Source organism: Ornithodoros turicata, chromosome 1, assembly GCF_037126465.1.
Source record: "Ornithodoros turicata isolate Travis chromosome 1, ASM3712646v1, whole genome shotgun sequence".
Lineage (NCBI taxonomy): Eukaryota > Metazoa > Arthropoda > Arachnida > Ixodida > Argasidae > Ornithodoros > Ornithodoros turicata.
Window position 1 is genome coordinate 83,880,828 of NC_088201.1, and position 16,359 is coordinate 83,897,186.

Genomic DNA, 16,359 nt, shown 5'->3' on the forward strand with positions numbered 1-16,359 from the left:
CCTTATTGGGCCTTCATCAGCAGTGCGTAGGTGGGCGACGTTTGAGCGAGTGGCGTCGGAAGGTCACGTGGAACGTGATGTCCTCCAGTCAGGGTGAGTGACTCACCTCTGAAAGCCCAGTGCGAAGCCAGTAAAGTATTAAATGAAGAAAAATAGCATAAGCTCTTTGGCTGCACGTTGAACATATGTTTATAAGTCCCAAACGTCGCCACACCAGCATTGGACAGCTGTTTCGGCCTTATTGGGCCTTCATCAGCAGTGCGTAGGTGGGCGACGTTTGAGCGAGTGGCGTCGGAAGGTCACGTGGAACGTGATGTCCTCCAGTCAGGGTGAGTGACTCACCTCTGAAAGCCCAGTGCGAAGCCAGTAAAGTATTAAATGAAGAAAAATAGCATAAGCTCTTTGGCTGCACGTTGAACATATGTTTATAAGTCCCAAACGTCGCCACACCAGCATTGGACAGCTGTTTCGGCCTTATTGGGCCTTCATCAGCAGTGCGTAGGTGGGCGACGTTTGAGCGAGTGGCGTCGGAAGGTCACGTGGAACGTGATGTCCTCCAGTCAGGGTGAGTGACTCACCTCTGAAAGCCCAGTGCGAAGCCAGTAAAGTATTAAATGAAGAAAAATAGCATAAGCTCTTTGGCTGCACGTTGAACATATGTTTATAAGTCCCAAACGTCGCCACACCAGCATTGGACAGCTGTTTCGGCCTTATTGGGCCTTCATCAGCAGTGCGTAGGTGGGCGACGTTTGAGCGAGTGGCGTCGGAAGGTCACGTGGAACGTGATGTCCTCCAGTCAGGGTGAGTGACTCACCTCTGAAAGCCCAGTGCGAAGCCAGTAAAGTATTAAATGAAGAAAAATAGCATAAGCTCTTTGGCTGCACGTTGAACATATGTTTATAAGTCCCAAACGTCGCCACACCAGCATTGGACAGCTGTTTCGGCCTTATTGGGCCTTCATCAGCAGTGCGTAGGTGGGCGACGTTTGAGCGAGTGGCGTCGGAAGGTCACGTGGAACGTGATGTCCTCCAGTCAGGGTGAGTGACTCACCTCTGAAAGCCCAGTGCGAAGCCAGTAAAGTATTAAATGAAGAAAAATAGCATAAGCTCTTTGGCTGCACGTTGAACATATGTTTATAAGTCCCAAACGTCGCCACACCAGCATTGGACAGCTGTTTCGGCCTTATTGGGCCTTCATCAGCAGTGCGTAGGTGGGCGACGTTTGAGCGAGTGGCGTCGGAAGGTCACGTGGAACGTGATGTCCTCCAGTCAGGGTGAGTGACTCACCTCTGAAAGCCCAGTGCGAAGCCAGTAAAGTATTAAATGAAGAAAAAGGGCTGCTCTGTGTGGCGACGTTTGGGACTTATAAACATATGTTCAACGTGCAGCCAAAGAGCTTATGCTATTTTTCTTCATTTAATACTTTACTGGCTTCGCACTGGGCTTTCAGAGGTGAGTCACTCACCCTGACTGGAGGACATCACGTTCCACGTGACCTTCCGACGCCACTCGCTCAAACGTCGCCCACCTACGCACTGCTGATGAAGGCCTAATAAGGCCGAAACAGCTGTCCAATGCTGGTGTGGCGACGTTTGGGACTTATAAACATATGTTCAACGTGCAGCCAAAGAGCTTATGCTATTTTTCTTCATTTAATACTTTACTGGCTTCGCACTGGGCTTTCAGAGGTGAGTCACTCACCCTGACTGGAGGACATCACGTTCCACGTGACCTTCCGACGCCACTCGCTCAAACGTCGCCCACCTACGCACTGCTGATGAAGGCCCAATAAGGCCGAAACAGCTGTCCAATGCTGGTGTGGCGACGTTTGGGACTTATAAACATATGTTCAACGTGCAGCCAAAGAGCTTATGCTATTTTTCTTCATTTAATACTTTACTGGCTTCGCACTGGGCTTTCAGAGGTGAGTCACTCACCCTGACTGGAGGACATCACGTTCCACGTGACCTTCCGACGCCACTCGCTCAAACGTCGCCCACCTACGCACTGCTGATGAAGGCCCAATAAGGCCGAAACAGCTGTCCAATGCTGGTGTGGCGACGTTTGGGACTTATAAACATATGTTCAACGTGCAGCCAAAGAGCTTATGCTATTTTTCTTCATTTAATACTTTACTGGCTTCGCACTGGGCTTTCAGAGGTGAGTCACTCACCCTGACTGGAGGACATCACGTTCCACGTGACCTTCCGACGCCACTCGCTCAAACGTCGCCCACCTACGCACTGCTGATGAAGGCCCAATAAGGCCGAAACAGCTGTCCAATGCTGGTGTGGCGACGTTTGGGACTTATAAACATATGTTCAATGTGCAGCCAAAGAGCTTATGCTATTTTTCTTCATTTAATACTTTACTGGCTTCGCACTGGGCTTTCAGAGGTGAGTCACTCACCCTGACTGGAGGACATCACGTTCCACGTGACCTTCCGACGCCACTCGCTCAAACGTCGCCCACCTACGCACTGCTGATGAAGGCCCAATAAGGCCGAAACAGCTGTCCAATGCTGGTGTGGCGACGTTTGGGACTTATAAACATATGTTCAACGTGCAGCCAAAGAGCTTATGCTATTTTTCTTCATTTAATACTTTACTGGCTTCGCACTGGGCTTTCAGAGGTGAGTCACTCACCCTGACTGGAGGACATCACGTTCCACGTGACCTTCCGACGCCACTCGCTCAAACGTCGCCCACCTACGCACTGCTGATGAAGGCCCAATAAGGCCGAAACAGCTGTCCAATGCTGGTGTGGCGACGTTTGGGACTTATAAACATATGTTCAACGTGCAGCCAAAGAGCTTATGCTATTTTTCTTCATTTAATACTTTACTGGCTTCGCACTGGGCTTTCAGAGGTGAGTCACTCACCCTGACTGGAGGACATCACGTTCCACGTGACCTTCCGACGCCACTCGCTCAAACGTCGCCCACCTACGCACTGCTGATGAAGGCCCAATAAGGCCGAAACAGCTGTCCAATGCTGGTGTGGCGACGTTTGGGACTTATAAACATATGTTCAACGTGCAGCCAAAGAGCTTATGCTATTTTTCTTCATTTAATACTTTACTGGCTTCGCACTGGGCTTTCAGAGGTGAGTCACTCACCCTGACTGGAGGACATCACGTTCCACGTGACCTTCCGACGCCACTCGCTCAAACGTCGCCCACCTACGCACTGCTGATGAAGGCCCAATAAGGCCGAAACAGCTGTCCAATGCTGGTGTGGCGACGTTTGGGACTTATAAACATATGTTCAACGTGCAGCCAAAGAGCTTATGCTATTTTTCTTCATTTAATACTTTACTGGCTTCGCACTGGGCTTTCAGAGGTGAGTCACTCACCCTGACTGGAGGACATCACGTTCCACGTGACCTTCCGACGCCACTCGCTCAAACGTCGCCCACCTACGCACTGCTGATGAAGGCCCAATAAGGCCGAAACAGCTGTCCAATGCTGGTGTGGCGACGTTTGGGACTTATAAATATATATATATATATATATATATATATATAGGAAAAGACGCTGAAACAGATTTTACGGAAGTTACAAACTAGTTTATTATGTAGGGAGACGTTAAAAAGTAAAAGGCACTGTCTTCGTCATGAGAAAATAATTTTTGTCCTTTTATCCTGACGAAGACAGTGTCATTTTACTTTTTAACGTCCCCCTACATAATAAACTAGTGTTTGTAACTTCCGTAAGATCTGTTTCCGCGTCTTTGTCTTCAACTTCTGTAAAACTTCGTGGCCGTTTGATAATCTTTTTACCTCAACCTATAGGTGGTTCCATAAGTTTCCGGCCCGAGGTAGAAAACGCGCCGCGAATTTGAAAATGCGATTAAGGACGCGTGGCGCCATCTGTTGGAGGGCTGGAGTACCACCCTAAACCCTCTCCATGCTTTTGTCGGTTGGAGAGCGGCATTTCAAACAGCCAGGGTGCACTCTTCAGTTAAAATGGAAAAAATCGAGTACCGCGCTGTGATAAAATTCTTTACAAAGAGGGACTTTCGCCTAAAGAAATTAAAGCGCGACTGGACAACGTGTACAGGGAAGCCTCTCCGTCGTACACAACGGCAAAAGACTGGGCTAAGCAGTTTCGACTGGGGCGAGAGTCCATTGAAGATGATCCACGCGATGATCGTCCAATGGAAGGGGTGACACAAGAAAATTTGTCCCTATTCGAGGAGGAAGTCTCAGAAAGGCTGGGGCTTTCCAAAACAACCATTTTTCGCATCATCGGCGAGGGCCTTCACATGAAAAAGGTCAGTGCGAGATGGGTGCCACGACTTCTTTCGTCAGTTCAAAAGCAACAGCGTGTCGTCTGTACCAAATAGTTTTCAGAGCTCTGTCAAGAGAACGAAGAAATATGAAATATTGAAGTCAATTCTCACAGAGGATGAGACTATGGTGCTCTACTGTGATCCCTTTTCGAAAAAGGAGTCGATGGAATGGCGCAAACCAGGAGAAGCACCCCCAAGAAAAGCGAAGGTCACAAAATCCACAAAGAAGATCATCGCAATAATATTTTGGGATTGTCACGGTGGGATTGGGAAGGTGCTGATACGTAGTGGTGATGCCGAAAGTTATTTGCAATCAATAAAGGAAAACAAAACAAAACAAAGGTCGTGAAGGATTACGTTTTTCTGTGACGGTAAGTGAGGGCGGAGATATGACGTCACCGTCGCTCTTTTGGCTTTCTGTTTCCAGCTGACGGCCGAGTTGAAATGCTCAGGTCTCGCACGCGCTCATATTACTTTAGTGCCTCATCAGTGGTTCGAGCGGATCATGTGGTCATGCTTAATATTGTAATTGCAATGTGCTCCCTCAAGTCAATAATTAAAAAGTTCATTAAAATACCCCTGTTAATTAGTCCCCTAATTGAGCACAAAATTGGTTTTCTAGGAGCAGCCCCGTCGAGTAATCCAATGCCACAAGGAAGACCGCTCTATGGTAACCCCCTTTTATGAAAATTTGTTGCAAATAAACGGAAACACACTGCATATATATATATATGCAGTGTATGTATATAAATATAAATAATATATATATATATATATATATAAGCAGGAAAAATCAGAAGACGACAAAGAGCTTACAGGAAAACACAAAGGGGAGTTTATTAACACATATGGGGATAGGGGACGACGTTTCGGCAGTCAGCGCTGCCTTCGACGGGACTGGGGTTTGGTGACAAGAACAAGCTTTATATATGGGAGAGGGTTATGTACAAGGGAAAGAGAGCAGCGCATGCGCTTTTGTCATGACTAACACAGGTTGGTGACTAAGTGAAAGGGGAATGGCCGGGTCTGTGCAGCAGGACCTTGAGGAAATACCAGTGAGCCTGAAAAAGAGACAAAAGAGCGTATGTATTGTGCTGGATTAGGAATGCAGGTTGCGAATAGTAGAAAGGATTCCTGGATCTTCGTTTATCTGACACTGGAATTTATGAATGAGATAAGATTCGCGCTGTTCCCTGAGCCGTTGGGAAGGAAAGCCTGACTGCAGGATGAAAATAGATATATTGGTGATTGAGTATTCTGGTTTACTGAAATGGCGCGACACTGGCAGATTAGGTTTCTTCGCGACGTCAGATTTGTGGTTATTGAATCGCGTTCTAAATGACGTCGCTGTCTGTCCGATATATTGGGCGTTGCATTCATTGCATTGAAGAAGATAGACAACATTAGAAGAATTACAGTTAAAGTCGCCATTAATGTTGACCCGATAATTAGAATTGGTACTTCCTGCAGAGTTAGCGGCTTGCATTGATTTACAAATTTGGCATCTACTTGCATTACAACGGTGGCAGCCAATGTTATTTTCTGGAAGTTTGTTAATTTTGGCATTTACTAGTCTGTCTTGGATGTTCCGCGCCCGGCGATAACTTACGCGCGGTGGCTGTGAGAATATTTCCTTCATCCGATCAGATTGTGAAAGAATTGTGTAGTGGCGGTTGAGTATCCGGCTAATGTTAGGAACGCTGCCATTGAATGTGACAGTGAGATTTACTGCAGAGTTTCCATTGGTTCGAAGAGATCATTGGAGCAATTGTTGGCGATCTGTGGATCTTGCCCTGGCTATAGCGTCTTTCACAAGTTTGTCCGGGTATTCACGATCAATGAAGGTTTGTTCTAGTCGTTGGAGATGGTTGTCTAGTTCGGCATCGTTAGTGCATATTCTGCGGTAGCGCAATGCCTGACTATAAGGTATGGCTAACTTAGTATGTCTTGGATGGCAACTGCGGAACGATAAGTACTGCTGAGCATCTGTAGGCTTCCGGTATAAGTTGGTTGAGATACTGCCGTTGTGTAACTTGACTTCCACATCCAAGAAGGTAACAGTGGAGGCGGAGTAGTGGGAGGTAAATTGAATGTTAGGGTGAATTTGGTTGAACCGGTTGATGAACGTGAGAAGGTCGCTTTCAGAATGAGGCCATATGATAAAAATATCATCTAAAAATCTCTTGTACACAAGTGGTTTCAATACGGAACATTCGACAAATGTTTCTTCCAGGGATGCCATGAAGACATTTGTATAGTTGGGGGGCCATTCTCGTGCCCATAGCTGTCCCGTTAACTTGCAGATAATGCTTGTTATCAAATTCAAACTTATTAGAGGTCAAAATAAGTGTTAGCAGTTCGGCGAGGACAGTCGGATCATACGGCTGGTCAGGTTGATTTTTGTATGCTGAAACGGCCGCTGCTATACCATCTGCGTGGGGAATATTAGTGTAAAGGGACGTGACGTCTAACGTTGCCAAGAGACAGCTTGAGGGAACGGTTACTTGCGATACAGTTTGAAGGAAATGGTTGGTGTCTTTGACGTAGGAAGGTAATTTAGGGGGGATAGATTTAAGAACGTGATCGACGAAGGACGATATATTTTCTGTAGCGGTACCGTTACTGGACACAATTGGTCTTCCGGGATTGCCTGGTTTATGTATCTTAGGGAGCATGTAAAATCGTCCTGGTTTAGGGTCTTTAGGAAGTAAGTATTCGTAGAGCGCATCGCCAATTTTCTTAGTGGCCTTTAACCGTTTTAGTGTTTTACATATATCTGCGGCAATTTCATTGGTGGGGTCGGATTCGAGAGGTTTGTAAAAGTCTCCACAATTAAGTTGACGGAGTCCTTCCGCCACATAAGCTTGCTTATCCATTACGACTATGGCACCTCCTTTATCAGCCTGTTTGATGATGATACCTTCGTTGCTTTCTAGCGCGGACAAGCTTTGCTGTTCTGCTTTCGTAAGATTATGCCGGAATTTCCGATTGGTTGAGTTTGCATATGTACTGCGAATATCTTTTTGAACAGCTTTGATATACATATCAAGACTTTTATCTCGGTTCGGGTTGGGAGTAAAATCGGATTTTATACGGAAAGGATTTAGATTTGATTGCGGTTTGTCGTAGAAGTATTCCGTAAGGCGTAGTTGCGGCGCAAGATCCAGATGTAGCTGATATTCATCGATTTTACTGTTATTGGGACAAAACGATAATCCCTTCTCCAGAAGAGAGATTTCCGCGGGTGTAAGGTCACGAGAAGGAAGGTTCACTACGCTACATTTGGTTAGTGTGGGGATGTCGGGGGCAAAGTTGTTGTCTAACGGGGTATCTGGACGTAGTTGTGAAGGATTGCTACGGGCTTCGGGATTAGGGGGTGCCGAATCTGTGGAAGTATTATGAGTTGGAGGGCACTCGATTTTATCTCTAATTAATTTATTTTGCTTTCTGAGCTTCAGGTGGATGTTTTTCTTTTGGAGGAATTTGTCTAACTCTGATCTATGAGAATGTGACAACGGGGTAGTGCTGTTAATGGCGTCGGCGTCTTCGGATAGAGACTTGATGGTATCTTGGCAGTGAGAAATTAGAATTTTAGTTAGGTCTAAAGATGCTTTGTTAAGAATGGACAGCCATTGCACATTGCGTTCATGGTTCAGGGGGAAGGTTGATGTTTTGTGGATTTCTAGTCTACGCGGAATCCTGTCGTTTTCATGATAAGTAGCCAAAGTATCACGATGGGAGGTGTAGCGTGCAACTTTATCCGCGATTTTTCTGAGTTTAAAGAACGCCTCAGTGCTACTGCTGACAATTTGTGGGGAGTGAATTGGTACTGACTCACCGGCTAGTCAATCCTGCTGCCTGGATCGTGACGATTTCTCGGCACGTGTGCTTCTTTGTGTCGAAGCTGCAGCCTCCTGGAGTGTCGGCCATACGGGGTCCGGCGTTCCAGTACTTGCTGTACGTGTGGGTAGCCGGCGGAGCAGCCGGGGTGCCGACATTAACTGTAATTCTTCTAATGTTGTCTATCTTCTTCAATGCAATGAATGCAACGCCCAATATATCGGACAGACAGCGACGTCATTTAGAACGCGATTCAATAACCACAAATCTGACGTCGCGAAGAAACCTAATCTGCCAGTGCCGCGCCAGTTCAGTAAACCAGGACACTCAATCACCAATATATCTATTTTCATCCTGCAGTCAGGCTTTCCTTCCCAACGGCTCAGGGAACAGCGCGAATCTTATCTCATTCATAAATTCCAGTGTCAGATAAACGAAGATCCAGGAATCCTTTCTACTATTCGCAACCTGCATTCCTAATCCAGCACAATACATACGCTCTTTTGTCTCTTTTTCAGGCTCACTGGTATTTCCTCAAGGTCCTGCTGCACAGGCCCGGCCATTCCCCTTTCACTTAGTCACCAACCTGTGTTAGTCATGACAAAAGCGCATGCGCTGCTCTCTTTCCCTTGTCATTAACCCTCTCCCATATATAAAGCTTGTTCTTGTCACCAAACCCCAGTCCCGTCAAAGGCAGCGCTGACTGCCGAAACGTCGTCCCCTATCCCCATATGTGTTAATAAACTCCCCTTTGTATTTTCCTGTAAGCTCTTTGTCGTCCTCTGATTTTTCCTGCTTATTTCATTCTCGTGGTCAACCGCCCTCCTAAGCTTCTAATCTATATATATATATATACCTACATGTTGAAGGGGACCTCGGATAATGTAATAAGTGCTCTGTACTAGGACTGTGCAGGTGATAGCAGTCCCCCGCAGCTACCCGCAGTCGCGGCCGGAAACAGAGTATCACTACGCGCTGAGCAAACGAGAGACTCCCATAGGTCAGGCACCTGTAACGTGCATCGGTTGGTTTGCCAGAATCGCGTGGCTAGGGTTCAAAACGGTACTTCGTACTTTCTCGCTTGCGCACCTGCGTCTGGGTGCTGGCTCAGCGGTTTTATTTGAACAGTGGGCAGTCTGCGGATTGACGGTTTGACGATATCACCTTTTGTTGAAAAAGTTGTGTGCGGCTGGTTTATTCGTGTGTTATGATGTTTCTCGAACCAGATATCGGCCAGTCTATGAGATTTCGGAATGTTGTCGTCAGTTGAATCCACGTTGAACCCGTCTGATTTTAAACAGAGTGGCAACAAAGATAAGCGTGCAGCGTACGTGCTTTACTTCGCTGACACTGCTCGAAGTATTGCACACAATGAAAGCACATGCCCATGTAAAACTTGTTCGTTATTAGGAATATACTGTGTGTACGCGGCTTTACAAGTTTGAATTTGATCACAGTCGTATTAGGGCCGGGTCCCATAGCTTTATGCGAGCAGCAGCAGCAAAGCAGCAGCGGTGCGGCAGCAGCAACACGGCAACATGGCAGCAGAGCAGCTTTCTGCTGCCGCTGCTCTGCTGCTGGAGGCGTCCCATAGCTTCGTTTTGAATTAGCGGCAGCAGCGGCTTAGGAAACACAAAACGTGTTGGCAACTGTGTCATTGTTTACATTTCGCACATTCCGAAGGCGTACGTAGCGGCTAAGCCTTTTAGTGCACACACCTAGGAACGCAATCCTAGGTGAAAGGCGTTTGTGTGAGAGATATATTGTGGATTTGGAGCTCATAAGTGAACTTTGAGATGAGTGTGGTGGTGGTCTGAGCCTGACTCTTCGTTGATGTGTAGTCAGTTTCATGACATATTCAACGTAGGTTCGTCCTACTGCTGTGCAGAACAGTCCTTGCTGTGTGGTGTGGAGATTCTTCTACGGGATTTTGTCGTATAAATATTACCTCGTTACAATAGTATTCGATATTTTGATTTACGGTGACTGTCAAATGCGTACGTTGCTCTTAGTGAAATAAAACTGTCTAACGAAAACAAAGGCCCCTTATGCTAGTACTCACTGCTTTCTGCCTGTTTTCACAAGGAATGGGTTCATTATCTATCTCTATCGAACCTTTTTTTGTTGTCTGAACGTTGTCTATCTCCACATAACCCTTTTCAAGGGTCAGTTTTTCATTTACAACCACCTAGCAAGGTCTTGGAATACCGACCACAAGAAATTTGTTCGGTTTGGTTTTCACACGGCATGGACGTGAAAGTAATTTGCTTGTACGTTATCAGATCACGGGATTTGAAGTACTTTCCAGAAAACAAGCGAACATGTAGCTACAACTGGTACAACATATGTATCACGTAGGTTCGGTCGAACACTTTATTGAACTTTATGAACTGAATTATGTCCTGAAAGCGCACTTCACGCAGTCCCGATGATTGAACACTCGCTCCAAACTACTGGCAATCACAAGCGTATCCAGGTCTTCAGAATCAAATCACAGAACAACTTGAAACAAACCTTCTGCCGTCACTCACCGCCCTGCTAACCCTAAACACCGTCGAACGAAAACAATACCAACCAGCCTCCTGATTGGCCTTCGAGACCGGCTGCTCAGGCTGCAGAGCAACAGGGCAGCACAGCAACCAAAAATTCGGATACGAGAGCAGCAGGGAATTTCTGCAGCTCGGCAGCGCTGCTGCTCTCGCCCAGTGCTATGGGATCGCTCGTGTCGCTGCAGCTCTGCTGCTCCGCTGCTGTTGCTCTGCTGCTGCTGCTCAAATCGAGGCTATGGGACCCCGCCTTTAGGAATCGACGCTGTGCCTGTGCTTTACAAGCTTGAACTCGATCACAGTGTGTTGGCAAACGCGACAATTAGGGCCCTGTACGCGCTGCGCTTATTCATGTTTTAGGCATCTGAGCCAACGTGATGCGTGAATAAATGTCTGTTTTGGCCAGAACATTTCAGAGTTGTTTTCCAGTTATTTTGGGATCATGGGACGATTGACATGAAAGCTAGTAGAAGTCGACGGGGGCCGAGCGGCGAGCGGAACTGGAAGGCTCCTCATTGGATGGTTGTGGGAGCTAAAGAGACATTCTGATTGGCCTCAGGCACAGTGTTGTGTGAATTATTCCCGACAAGGGGCTCTACGGGGAGCTGTTGGGAACTGGCGATAGTTTGCGAGGTGTAAAGGGAGAAACTCGTCTCTTGTGCGCGCTTTCTTCTGTGCCGACTTTGAGCGCCAACACTGCAGCCTCTTTGTCACTCGGGTAGCACTTCGTTGTGACGCCTAGTTAATTTGATAGAAAGTTTTAAACTTTACACGTATATCAGAACAACCCCAACCTCCTCACCACGGCCGTCCGTAGCGGTATACACCGTGAAAAGAGCGTAGGATTCATTCGATAGCTCGTGAAATGCTGTTTCGTGTGATACAAGCGTTGTACAGGTGTGCGTTTGTCTTCAAGTCCGTTCAAACGTGCACGGTGTGCTCACTGTTGATATATTTGGCCTACGTTGTCCGGAAAATGCCAATTACGTTTTTAATGATTTACGGTCCATGAGGACCCACATGTATCTCCTTTACCTTTATCCAAAATACCAACGGGATATTTTTCATTTTTCTGCGTGCGGCCCTTCCAGCCGGCACCCGTTTTCATGCGTACATCAAGGCATATCGCAGGATAACACAGTCTTACTGTGGGCTAAGAGATATGGCATATAGGTGGTAGTGGTGGCGGTGAAAGGGCTCGCCGTTGTCGGCCTCACAAGAGTGGGCAACGTCAAGACTACCGCCCTGGGGATATGTACGTCCTAGGCCAACACCACCTAGATAGCGAAAGCCTGCTTACTCGTCGACATGACGTAACACTAGAGGTCAGCCAATCAGGGTCGTGTTTTCAACGATGGTTGCCAATCACGAACGTGCTTCCAGCGGGCGTAGTCATGGAGACAAACCACCGTCGTCTGCGAGTAGTGATTGAACGTACCCGCGTGCAAAATGGGAAAGCTTTAAAATAAAGCGCAAAACGGTCCCATATCTTTCTCAAGACTGATTTTCTGGAAAGCGTGTTGCACTTTTTGTGTACATAATCAGGTCTACAGGTTCCAAGGTAGTTGCAATCATTCGCGAGTTCTTCACAGGACGGCGAATCGCAATAGCAGACGAATTGTGACTTTATATGTCCACGTAGCGAATGGGGGAGAGGAGGCCTTCTGTATATAGGTGGTGTTGCCTGGGCCGGCTTCTAAGGGAACTGTGCCGACATATGTCCAAAAAGCGTCTGTGGAAAACCCAGGAAACACCCCAGACAGCACAGACGGCACCGGAATTCGAACCCGGATACCTATCTGTCTCGACGTGACATGGCCAGCACGCAAATCCGGCATATAGATCGCAGTTCATTGTGCACTTTTCACGTGGTGTATTTGACGAATGTGGCGGTAACTTGCAGTCCGGTGGTAACCGATGTGCCTTTGAAAGACAAAGAAGCGAAAACACTTCTTACCAGTGGCGTGGCCGAGTAGGGTAAAGTGTCCGCTCGTTGGTGGTAGCCAAGGTCGTGCTGACGACTAGGAGGTGCTGGGTTTGAATCCTACCGTCGGCTGTGCTCTCTGAGGTTTTCCCTGGGTTTTCCGGCAGTCTTTGCAGGCGAATGTCGGCACAGGTGATATTTGTGTACGAAGAAAGGTCCAGAACAGACGTGTAACATGAAACTGTTAATTCGTTGTCTCCGCCCGTAACCTCTATTGCAAAGCAGTTACGCTGCTATACCTTACTTTCCAGCCCCTCAACTAGTGGAGCAACCACAACCAAAAAGTAGCTTTATGCAAGGATATTGTCCCAGGCAGCTATATGCAGTCCTCTATCATCACATTGTTTATGCTCCTATACCCCGCCCCATCCGTTGCATACACCCAGGGATGGGCAGTAACAGTAATACATTGTATTGTAATACTCTTTTTCGCAATGTATTTTTATCTGTATGAAATACACAAAATCGGTGTATTGCAGTACTATCATACTTTTGAATGTGTAATACTTTCCCAGAGGTCGTAAGTCCGACCTGCCGAGTATCTCTGGAGCACTTTATCAGTAATGATTTTTCGTGTCCCACAAACATTTAGACAGGAACAACAATGGCCCTACTGCAGTATTCCCGTGTCCCAAATTATTCCAAAGGGAGTGAGTGACCTCTGGACCAGAAGTTACTGGAGGCTTCGTCGCATTCCATCTGGTTCAGCGTCCATAAGGATGAGACATCCCATTGCAAGGTCGTATGAAACAGTGCGCCCAGTACAGACACCCCTGTACGTGGTTGCACTATGGACAGTCACACACTTTTGAACCTCTCACTTTTCATTGCTTTCTCTTTATCTTCTCTCGTCCTCGCTGCCTTCCTCTTTTCACCTTCTTTGGCGGCAAGGGTCAACCTTGGCCAGTTCTTTTCACTCTCCAGAAAGCTGCACTTGGGTATAGTGTAGGCGTACCTGCTACTGCGTCAAATGCGGTCCCCTGGTTGGGCTCCGTGGTGGGCAGCAGGACCTTTGCATCGAATAGTTTTGTCCCCTTTATGGCTTCCCCTTCTTTCAAAAACCGAGATCGGAATCGGAAACGGTTCCGCACCGAGTACCAGCAACTAGATTTAAATAACTCAACACCCGAACCATGGTTTGCAAAGTTTCTCGTTGTCCACTCTAATGATGGCACAAGACCACTGTCAAAGATATCTCCTTTTGTAATAGCGAAAGCACTGGAACAGCTGATAGGTAAAGAATACAATGCCAAGAAACTGGGCTCTGGAGATATCCAAGTCCATGTTGAGCGTCCAAGTCCAGCGAGAGCAAAGCAGTGCGCTTCTTTCACTGACAAGCATCAATGGGATATCTGGCACAGTAAGTTCACACCGGAGTCTCAACATTGTTAAAGGAGTAATTTCTGAGAGCGACCTTCTTGACTGTTCGGAATCGGAACTCCAAGGAGGTCTACAACAGCACGGTGTTGTAACCGTAAATCGAATAGTCATGCGTAGGGAGGGGAAAGAAATCCCAACAAAGCACGTCATCCTTTCTTTCAAGCTCCACAAGCTGCCAGAAACAATCAAAGCCGGTTACCTCAGTTGGATTTGGGATGTAAGCCCTCACATTGCGAGTCGCTGTTACAAGTGCCAACGGTTTGGCCACGGTTCTCAGGTATGCCGTGGGCAGCCCGTCTGTGCTAAGTGCGCCGGGAAAGACCATTCGTCAGAGTCGTGGAACAATGACTTTCAATGTGCGAATTGCAAGGGTAACCACCCTGTTTACTCCAGGTCATGTCCTTGTTGGAAGGAGGAGAAACAAATCCTCAAACTGAAAACGGAGCTAAATATCACGTACAGATATAAACTGATGTTCTGAGGCTGGAACAACATAGAAGGGACAGATACAAACAAAGCCTCAAATTGCATAAGAAATCAACGATGAAAGGTGAAAGTCACTGAAAAGGTTAGCCAGCTGTAGGGATCGAACCCACATCTTCTGGATTAATGGACCGGACAGATCCTGGACAGATCCCGGCCCTGGACCGGTAATCCAGAAGATGTGGGTTCGATCCCTACAACCTTTTCAGTGGCTTTCACCTTTCATCACGTACAGTGCAGCAAAGGCATAATTGGCGTTCCAGAAGAAAGGAACCTTCTCTGCTGTGGTGCGCGGGGGAGTGGCACCACTCAGAGTATCGGTGGAGACCCAGACCTCTGGGGCTCCCCTCCACACTCCCCAACACAAAGATAGGGACACTGAGGGTTCTCCCCCGGTGGCCTCTCAGACGAACAGCCAGGGAGATGCAATGTTAACCTCAGAGGAGGTTGTTGCATCCCCCTCCGTTTGGGACGGGATTGCCATGGGTCTGTCTCAAAACACGAGTAAGAGCATGGATCTCGATGACGACGACTGCTGCCCTCACAAGTCGTCTTCGAGTCTACCAAGTCTTTCCTTGGGCAAGGAACAGAGAGGGAAAAAAGCTGGCCGAGGACGAGGACGGAAAGCCAAGGAACAACAACAAAGGGTTCCTCCACCGAGAATACAAGCTCCTTAATCCCTCCGCATTCATGGACAGTTGTTCTATAAGGTCTTTACGCCTTAGAGTAGTCGTTCAGTCCATATTCATTGTTCTTTTCGTATGAGTTCCCAAAGTATTATTCAGTGGAACTGCCGGGGTTTGCTGAAAAATCTTGATGACGTCCATGATTTGGCAGACAGACATCATGCTGTCTGTTTCTGTGTCCAAGAAACAAATTTGATTCCAGACACCCCTTTCCACCTCCGACGGTGGAACGTTTATCGTAAGGACCGAACGGACACGGCACGCGCTTCCGGAGGTGTGTCCATTCGCACGGCCAGAACACTTCCCACGAGAGACGTTCCACTTTCCGCAAATCTTGAGGCCATTGCTGTACAGATCTGCACTGACCGTGTAGTGACGGTATGCTCTTTATACCTACCGCCATCAGACAGGGTCGAACTGAGACAGCTTGAGGATCTTATTAATCAGCTCCCATCGCCTTTTCTACTACTGGGAGATTTCAATGCGCATCATTTGCTCTGGGGTTGTTCCAAAGTTGACACCCGACGTAAAATGTTTGAGAAATTATTAGCATCCTTGCCAATCTGCCTGCTCAATGCAGGAAACGCTACTCCTGTTAATGCTGTTTCGCAGTCCTTTTCAGCCATTGATATTTCGCTGTGCAGTCCATCTGTATTTCAGGACATTTCATGGACAGTGGACGAAAACCCCTATGGTAGCGATCACTTCCCTGTCGTTTTAGAGATCAATCGACCATTAGGTGCTATTAGAACCCGCCCACCTCGTTGGAAGACACAATTAGCAGACTGGGGCCTCTTTAAACAAGAAGCCACACTTTCTATAGAGTCCCTCCTTGGGCTGAACATTAACGACGCAAATGACTATGTCAGAGACATTCTTGTAAAAGCAGCAACCAAGTCCATTCCACAGTCATCAGGTCAACTGCCCAGGCGTTGCAAGCCTTGGTGGTCGGAGGACTGTGGAAATACACGAAAGGAGCAGAACCGTGCTTGGGGCAGGTTCCGGCGGTATCCAACCCCAGCAAATCTACTGGCGTTTAAGAGCGCTCGAGCAAAAGCTAGGTGGACACGCCGACAAGCAAAGAGTGAATCATGGAAGGGCTTTGTCTCTTCCTTGAATAGCAACACCCCAACTAAGGTTGTGTGGGATC